Consider the following 9557-nt stretch of genomic DNA (forward strand, 5'->3'; position numbering starts at 1 on the left):
AAGAAGGGTTGGCTTTCACCCCATCTCAGACCTTGATGGCCTTACATCCAATTGGGAAGATGAGGAACATTGCAATAAAATGCTGACCAATGACCCCAGAGTATGAGCAATGACCCCAGAGTGTATTGTTAAGTACCAGATTTGTGCTGTCAGCAATAACTGCTACAGAAATTCAGGGGATGGGGAGATTGATGCTTCGCGATCGCTGTGGGCTCTGGTGGTCCGGGATGGTCTAATGAGGATGCAGCTCTAACCCTGGCCTTGAAGGAAAGGGTGGTTTGGCTGAAAGACAGAGCTTGAAGCAGAGTCGGACGCGACAGTGAGCCGTGCCACCAGGAGAAAGGATGCAGCAAGTTGTGGAGACTTACGGGGTCTGCACTTCATCCAGTGAGTACAACGGTGAAAAATGTACGGTAATGAGTGGATAAAAATGACATTTGGGGATGACCTGAAGGAGGGAGATATGAGAAGCTGCAAAATAGCACCTCAAGCAATATAATGTGTCTGCAGCACGGATTCTAGGCTCATCACCACCTCTGTACTTGAATTAGTGACCATTCTATTTGCTGAACACCACAGAATGCTCCTGTAGGAGATTTGATGCTCCTCCTACCCTGGTTGGCCTGCAAGTCAAATAGTTGATTTATTCTCTGGTCGTTTGTCCCCACGACCCCAAGGCACTATGGCTTGGGGCTGGGAGATCAGAGCAGGAGGCTACTGCCATCACCCAGCATGAGACAGAAAGAACCTGCACAAAGGGAACGTCTCATGCCAGAAAGGAGGGCTTATGTTCAAGAAACATAATGAAGAGAAAAGAAAGTCGGTGCTTTAATATTCGAAATGGAGGGAGGCAGGCATCAGAAGTGTTGCTAAGGTTTTGAGCCCAAGCATCTGGGAAGATGGTGCTGCCAACAACAAGAATGAAGAATCCAGAAGGGCAGATGGCTTGAGAGATGGGAAGACATTAGATTCCACTTTAGGCATATAGACTTTATGATAGCAGCCAGATATCCTAATAATAATAGTATCTAATCAGCAACTAGAATGTATGAGAGTTGGAGACTGATGGGCCGTTCAAAGGAGTGGAAACCAGGAATTGAAGACTGGCAAGGAAGTCACTGAGACTGCCTCCCAGAGCAGCAGACCATATTTGGACAGTCAAAGACAGAAAAGAGATAAGAACCCAACTTGACTTAAGGTCCTATTTCACCACTGAGAAAAGAAAAGCGAGAGGCAGTACAGTAAGTTGGGCAGAAGCTCATAACCCATCCGTACTAAGATGCTGGAGTTCCAGTATGCGCGAAGAACCACCTCCTCTAGGAAGTCTTTTCTAACTTCCGTGGCTCCCACGGATGTTATACTCATACCATGGTTGGCCTGCAAGTCACAATGACTGATTTACTCCCTTGTTCTGTTCTCTGATTGTTGGAGAGTCTACCCAGTCTAGACCTTACAAGTCTGCTGCACTAGATTATAATTCTTGGACATCAGAGATCAAATCTTCAAATAACTTTCTACTTCTTACATACTAATCAAGTGCAGTTATTGAGTTAAATCATATCTAGTTTCCTAATAAATTCCCAGATGAATAAACTGAGACTCAAAGAAGTAAAATACTTTGCTCAGAGTCACAGGGCTAAGAAGGAGTACAGAAAATTAAAACCCAAGTCTGAAATGCTACGGCAGGTATTGTTGGTTGCTCCTTTCTTTTTTCCAAAAGCATTCTAATTTTTTTCATCTCGGAGACTCAACAAATCAAGATTATTCTAAACCAATTATGGTGGTCTCCTTCCCTTGCCTGTGGTTGGCTTATGCATGGACATGTAACTCACAATTCAGCCAGTGAGACCTGAGGGAAAGTCTACTGAGCCTTCTGGTAAAGGTTCCCCTCCCGCCTTTTCTGCCTCTGCACATAATTGTAAGGGTGTCATACCTGGATTTGTTACAGCCAACTTGTGACCTTGAGACCAAGAAATGATGAAAAGAATTTGTATCTTTGATGATGTGTTGAACCACTGAAAGAACTAAGCTTGGGGCAGACAGCCCACATCTGCTGCAGTAGGAGATGCTAAGCCATAATAGTCTCAGCCAGTTGAATTCAGGTTTTTGCCCCGTGCACCCCTGATACCCACACCAATCAAGGGCTTTTGTCACCACAGTACCTGAGTAAAGCATCATGGGAGATCCATAGCAAGTAAAATCCTGTCCCTTGCCCTCACTGTGCCTTTCCCAAGACTGGACCTTCAGTAAGTATTCAATCTATATTTGATTAATTGATTCTCCCTTTGCTCACCAGTTAGCTTTCTTCCCTTTACTCAGCTTCACTGATTATCTTTAAGTTGCAGCTTCACATTTGCACTGTGGTCTCAACATTTCTACCAGGTCCTTCCCCATCGCCTCCCCCCACCTCTAAGGATCAAGCCAAAAGCAACGGACTCACACTTCACCCACAGAGACCATCACTGGAAGTCCGCGTTCCTAAATATTTGTTCTTTGAAATGTCTTTCTCAATTAGATCTCACCCAAATGTTTGAGAGTCAGGCTGAATTCCAACTTCCTGCTCCCGAACAGACATGTTGAGCCTGCATAATTACTGCAGCCAGCTTTATTTGCTATAAAAACATGGATTTTTTTTTTTTTTGCTCCTTCTCAACTGTAAAATAATCAATAAATAGAATCCAGATGAAAAATGCCAGCATTTAGGAGAACAACTCTTTTACGATTCTTTTCTTTTGGGTCTAATTAACACTTTGGGGATAAAATGTGTTGTTACATTTACCCAACCAGCTAAGGTGAAACAAACTCTCCTGCTGAGATACAGCTTCATATCAGAGACACAGGTGAAACAGACAGACAGTTTCAAAACATTTTGAAATGTTCCACAAACATCTGTATACCTGTGAGATGAGCTTCCTCCAATGCCTCTCTGTTCAACTGTTCAACTTTTTCTCTGTCCCCTATGAACACATTACATAGATGCTGTCAAATGAAACACAAATAGTCCCATTAGCAGGAGAAGCAATCTCTCTTTCTTTTAAATGAAGAAGACATGCCTCTTTGGACATGGACCACTGGGGCTATGAAAGTTTCATGAGGGGCTCTTGGAATGGATGACATCTTTTCAATTATATCAGTGCTAAAACCCCCACAGAGCCACAGGGCTTCGAGTCTACATCCCAACACAGGACACCTATTTATTCCCTAATTATACTGGATCTATTCTCTCTGTATGTGTACTGATGAAGACAAAATATTCTTTTAATTCTATGGCCTCCTGGTGGGTAAGGGGGAGGGGACCATCCCCAGGCAAATTCTTGGAGTTTCTCGAGTTAAACCACAGTCTTTGTTGAGGCTCCCTCACTGCATCATCTCAGGAAAATCACTCACTTCCCCTTGTTCTCACAGAGTAGCTCTTCCATCGTGGTCCTGGGGCCAAGAGCATCAGCATCACCTGGGAACTTGTTAAAAATTCAAATTACTGGGCCCACTCTGGACCTGCTGAATCAGAAATTCTGGGGGTGGAGCACAGCAATCTGTGTTCAAGCAAGTATGCTGCATTGAAGTCTGAGAAGCACTGGTCTACAAAACAGGAAGCAAAGAGCATTATTTTAAATTGAATCAGGGATAAGGGATACCTGGACTTTTCAAAGCCTGGGCTCCTTTCTGAATAACTGTCTCAAACTGCAAAGTAGGACTCCATTTACCCGTCTGTACAGTGGGGCTACAGCGTTCACCAAGAAGTTGTGGGTGCTAGAATTTAAGAAGTACGTGGTTACCTGGCACCAGTCGCTATGGATACCTAGCAAGATCATGGTCGCCAGTACTCAGCAGCTCCCTCCCACCATACTCTGACTGGCAGAAGCTCTGCAGAGCAGTCCTCAATGCCACACCTAAGGTCATCACTGCAGCTGCCTCTGGGTTACCCTTGGCAACCAGGAGCCAGAGTCATGGTAGCCCACAGAATTTTGAAATCCCATAGCCAGTAGCCTCAAGCCTTTTTACCTCAGAACCTTGAACCACTAGAGAGGAGGCTCAGGATTATTCTGTTCTATTGTCCCATTTCAGCAGTTCTTCAGACATCGCTTATATTTGCCTCCACTCTACATCTAGACTTTAAGCCTGAGAATGACACCTAGAATGCCAGCCTCGTGAGGTATGGGACTCTGCCTGACTGGTTCATGGCTGTCTGCCCAGTGCCTGGCACAAAGAGCTCAAGAACTGTTTATTGACTAAATTTTCCTAGCACGGTAAATGCCCTGTCCATAGGAAGTTCAATCATAAGCCCCAAACCTTCAAGTACCTAAAAGTGATGTTTGGAAAGGGGCAAAGAAACTTTTTCAAACCCCAGGGAACAAGGAGAAAAGGGAGAAGCAAGGGCCTGAATATTTCCCAGCTGAAGCCAGAACCCTTGGCTCACAGGGCACTCAGCCAATTGTTCACCTTGGATCTGGAACTAGAAGACCTCTGGGCCAGGGTTTTCTCCCGGGGTGGGAGGGAGGGATGTCTTGTTTTTGTGTATTAGAATCCCTCTGCAGGAGAGGCAGGAGCTGAAGGATGATAAGGCACTGACCACAGGTTCTGGGCATGAGTTCTAAGCAGTGGGTCTTCTAACTGCCCTCCTGTTTCTCACTCAAAGGCCAATTCTCACTGGTCCTGACTCTGCTGTCTTTTGACCAAACACTTACTAAGAGCTTTTCTACCCTCTTAGGACTCCAGCCTCGTTCCCATGCCAGGTGATCCTACTCCTTCAATTAGAAATCTACCCAAGGCTCAATTCCAAACCCTCCTTTCTCCAGGGACCACCCGAGCCCCTCCCCCGCCAAACAGTGATTTCACCTGGGAAGCCTGTACTCCCTCCCTTGGCTAGGAAACAGTGACTATTCTTTCCCTGTAGACCGCACAAAATGGGACTGGGCAGAGTCTTAAGAGCTCCCTTTACCCCCAGACTTCAGTGCAGGCACAGGATAGATATTGGACCAACTGTCACCTAAGTGATTTGTCCTGGGGGATGACCGAAGCACAGCACCTAACAAGAGACCAGCCCTCTGCCTCTAACCTCACACACACCCAGTCCTGCAGCCTGCAAAGGGCTTACAGTGGCCTGACTGGGAACACTTGCCCTGTGCTGAGAAGGTGGTAAGGACAGCACAGAGTGCTGGGGGCGGGGCGGGGGGGAGGAAATCCGTGAATGAGAAGTCAAGAGGCCTGGTTTACCGTTCCCTTACACCCTTATCTAGCTATACGCCAATCCTTTCAACTTCCCTGGGTCTCCGTTTACGGATCTGTGAATTGGGAGGAAGAGGTGGAGACTGCAGTCGTGGATCTTGAATTTCTAGCGGCTTAAAGAACATGCGGGCAACGCAGAGAGCGGGATGCGCACTAGGGGAAACCCGCCAAAGGAGCTGAGGATGGGGTGCTCTTAGACGGTGGATTCGACGCCCTCGGGGACCCCGCCCAGTTGGCAGGGGACAAGGGCCGAGGGACCCTCTCCAAAAAGCCCCCAGCCCTCAGTCCCACTAAACAGGCTCTAAACCCTTCGAAAGAACCTCTCCAACAGCACTCCAACAAAGAGGGCTGCGAAGCCGGGATCCCGCTAGCTCCGCGGAAGACGAACTGGGTTGAGTCCAGCCTCCTGGACTCCAGGAACCAGAGGACTCGCGCCCCGGCAGCTCGGAAAGACGCCCCCCGCAAGCCTGCGCTCGCCGCCACCTGGCCTGAGCATTAACCCCTGCCTTCCCGGCAGAGCGCAGAAGGGGCGCTGATGTTCGGGCACGAGTACCCTGGCCCGAGCGAGCTGAGATGGCCCGGAGCCCAAACCACCCAAAGGCCTCCTCCAACCTGCTCGAGGCCTCGTTCTTTGCAGTCCCGGGGGGATGGAGCGGGAGACAGTTCGAAATATTTTTCTAAAGAACACGACCACATGAGAGGGAGTCACACCAGCCTCGCAGTGCGGGCTAGCGGGGACGGATCCCGAGAAGCGGCTACCGTAGGATGGAACCCGGGAGTCCAGGCCGGGAGAAAGAGCCGGGGCTCGAAGAACGGTCAAGCCAAGGCTCCGCGCTCCCAGTCGAGGGGGCGGCTCCGTCCCACACAGGAACGTTTGACTCCCGAGAGGAACGATTTTGCATATTTTTCGTCGCATTTTTTCAAGCAATCAAGAAAATAAACCAAGTGCAGGGGGAAAGCGGCTGCGTCTGTTGCTCCAATGGACCACAACCACCAACCACTCCCATCTCCAACACCAGCCGCCAAGGCTGGGCGAGAAGTTGGGAACTTCGGCACCGCGCTCCAGGCGCGCACTGGCAGTGATTCGCTTCTCTTAACTTCGGGATCTGGGGTCACGGCCGCGGGCAGTAGGGACCTCCGCGGAGTCGACCCGGACTTCCCTGAGTCGGGCGTCCGGGAGTTCCCCGAAGAGAGTCGGGACTCCCGGACGAGAAAGGAAGGAAATAGACGTTCGGTTTCGCGCCTCCAAAAAGCAAAAGTGCGCATGGCACCCGCCGGGGCTCGGCTCCATGTAGCTAGGCGCGAGGCTAGCCACCGCGGGGGATCTGGCCGCGCCCGGCAGGCTCTGCGCGCGGACCTCGGCGCGCCCGGGGCCGCTCGGAGGTGGGAGTCCCCAGACTTAGTGGCGGGCAGGCGCCCTCCCCGGGACAACCGCGCCGCGCCGCTGCGCTCGGGTCTTCCCCCGCCGCCGGTGCTGCGTCCCGACTGCGGACAGAGAGCCCGCGCCGGGGCGCCCCACGTCCTGCCCGGACCCCTGGCATTCTATCCACACTCACCTCCTCCCTCACCGAACTCGGTTTCCGCAGCCCGCACCCCGGCGGAGCACCGGGGATCCACGGGGCCAATGGAAAGTTAGTCGGGGGTATGCAAAGCCCCCTCCCCGGGATCAGAAGCCCCCAACCCCCGGCCCCGTGTGCCCCCAGCGCTCCAAGGCTCCGGGTCCCCGCCGTCCCCGCCCAGCCACCTACCTGCTTCGCGGCCCGCCCGGGGCTCAGCCGGCCAGTTGCGGTCCCGTCCTCCGGAGCCCGAGCCGCGATGGAGCGCCGGGCCAGGAGCCGGAGCTGCTGGCAGTCCAGAGCCGGCGGGCGAGCGGCGGGAACGGCGAGCGAGAGAGCGAAGCGGCGGGCGGCTGGAGCCGCGGCTGCTGCTGCCGCCACCGAGCCAGCCCCCGCCCGCGCCGCCCCGCGGGCCCGCCCCGCTCCCTCCTCCCTGCTCGCGGCTCCCTCCCTCGTTCTCTACCCCCACCCCCGCCTCCTGCCTCTTTTTTTTTCCTTCTCCCTGTCCGTTCCTTTCCGACGCTGCGCTCTCGATCCCGCTCGCTTGTTCTTTTTCCTCTTTGCGTCTCTCTCCAGCTTTCCTTTGGTTTCCTTTTTCTCTGATTCACCCTTTCCTGACCTCTCTTCTCACCTCCCGCCAACAACCCCCCCAACACACACAGCTTTCCGTTCTGTCACTCTTCTGTCCGTTTCCTCTTCTCTCTCTCTCTAACCCCTTTCTACCTCCTTTTACTATTTTTTTCCCTCCTTTTAACCTTTTCCCATCTTTACCCACCTCTCTCATCCCTACTCCTAGTGGCCTGCCAGGCGCCTCCGGCTTTCAGCTCAGGTCGGGGAACCCCACCCCCTGGAGGGGGGAAGCCCCCGGAGATTGTGCTGTTAACAGGCTGAGGATGGAAAGAGAGGGGCGAGCCAGGGCCAGAGACCCGGCTTAAGAAACAGCTGGGCCGGGGCGGGGGTGGGGGGGGGGTAGACTAGAAGGCCAGGAACTCAAGACAGTCAGGACTCTCAGCCAGAAAACTGAGACCCAGAGAAAAGCGGGCAGGGACTCGCCTTGCTGAGGTCTACTCCAGAGGCAAGGCCTAGACCATCACTGCTCCTCACCGTCTGGGAAGGTCTCCTCCACTGACCCCCAGAAATGGGGGGAGCTGACAGGCACCAGAGGCCATCCGCTCCTTCCAGCCTCTCTGCCTGGTCCAACCTCCTAGGGCCACCAGGACAAAGCCTTCTCCCTCCAAGAGCACCTTTGGCCACTTCACTGCCCCACAGCATTCTTAGGGGGTCTAAGCCAGGCAGAAGGGGAGGTCCTGGTTTGGAAGTGACAAAGGTGACAAACCCCTTCTTCCCACCTACCTCGTCTCCAAGCAATGGGGAACTTAACCAACCACTCCTGGTTATCAGGGAGAGAGTAGCAGCAAGATGCTTTTCTGGGGTGATTTGTCTCTTTTCCTCCTTGAACTACAACAGACCAGGAAGGCTCAGACTGGGAAAAGGTGCTGGATACCCCTCAGAGATTGCTTTATTATTATTATTGATTGATTGATTTTGCAGCATGTGGAACTTCCCTGGCCAGAGAGCAAACCCACACCCCCTGAAGTGGAAGCATGGAGTCTTAACCAACGGACCACCAGGGAAGCCCCAGGAGAGTAATTGTGTGTGTGGATGTGTGTGTGTGTGTGTGTGCATAAAGCAGACACATTGTCTGAGGCTTTGGGAAATGCATGTCTATACATGTGTCTGAGCACCTAGCCCTCTCAGGTCAACTATTGATAATGGACTTAATTCCAGGTCTGGTGAGGCAAGTCCCACTCCTAGAAGCTTTTCCAGGCACTACCCCATTTCAGCCCAGTGGGGTCCGGAGAGGAGATGCAGTGTCTCGGTTCCTATGGAACCCCTTCTGCAGCTCGGCTTTGTCAAGACAGGATCACATTCTTCCTAATTTCATCCCTAATTGCTGGGGCCAGAATTTGTCCCTCTTCAGTACTGTCCCTCCATGGTACCAGCCAGAAGCAGACCCTCCATCCAGGCAAAACCCCACACAAATACCACTTTGAGTTCCCTGCCGTGGGCATCAAATCGAATAAAGAAACCCCTGCCTGGGCCTCTGTTGCTCACACCACACAACCAGAAGAAGCGTCTGGTCGGGGCTAGGACTGTGCTGAAGCCAGTGAGACACACCCAGGGCACAAAATTCAAGGATGCACTCAGTCTCTGCACCATGCAGTCAGACCCTAGGGCTGCCACCAGCCAACTGTGTCACCTGAGCCTTCCATTTCTCCACCCGATTCTGAAGAGGCTGAGAAAGAAGTTCTCTAAGGGTTTCTCCAGCCCACTCCAGTGTTCTTGCCTGGAGAATCCCAGGGATGGTGGAGTCTGGTGGGCTGCCGTCTATGGGGTCGCACAGAGTCGGACACAACTGACGCGACTTAGCAACAGCAGCAAGGGTTTCTCCAGCATTGAGGGACTGCAGCTTGTGGGTATCAGAAATGCCAATGGTTAAAAGAATGGGTTCTAACTTTCTGGGTTTCTATTCCTGCTCCACCACTTACTAACTATGGCATTGGACAGCCACTTATCCTCTCCAACCTCAGTTTCCCTATCAGGAAAATGGGAACGATGATAATCCTGTGAGCCCTGTGAAGAATAAACCAAATGCTACATGTAGCCGCACACGATAACTGCTAGCATCACTAGCAACTAATATTGTACAAGGTAGGTCTGCAAATATCTTTTCTTCATCCTCATATTCCCTTTTGGATTATGAGTTGCAACTCC

The 9557-nt window shown here is 51.9% G+C and overlaps 1 protein-coding gene across 1 annotated transcript in view; it reads right to left on the minus strand.

Annotated features, from left to right (window-relative positions):
- Positions 1–7140, minus strand: part of MEGF11 (multiple EGF like domains 11) — a 387229-nt gene extending 380089 nt beyond the window's left edge. Inside the window, exon 1 of the mRNA XM_088839921.1 lies at positions 6975–7140. The gene's annotated coding sequence lies outside the window, so the exon portion shown is untranslated. The remainder of the gene's footprint in view (positions 1–6974) is intronic.
- Between the last annotated feature and the right edge of the window lie 2417 nt (positions 7141–9557).

The sequence above is a fragment of the Moschus berezovskii genome, chromosome 9 (genome assembly GCF_049115385.1).
Source record: "Moschus berezovskii isolate FMDL1 chromosome 9, NW_MosBer_1.0, whole genome shotgun sequence".
Classification (NCBI taxonomy): domain Eukaryota; kingdom Metazoa; phylum Chordata; class Mammalia; order Artiodactyla; family Moschidae; genus Moschus; species Moschus berezovskii.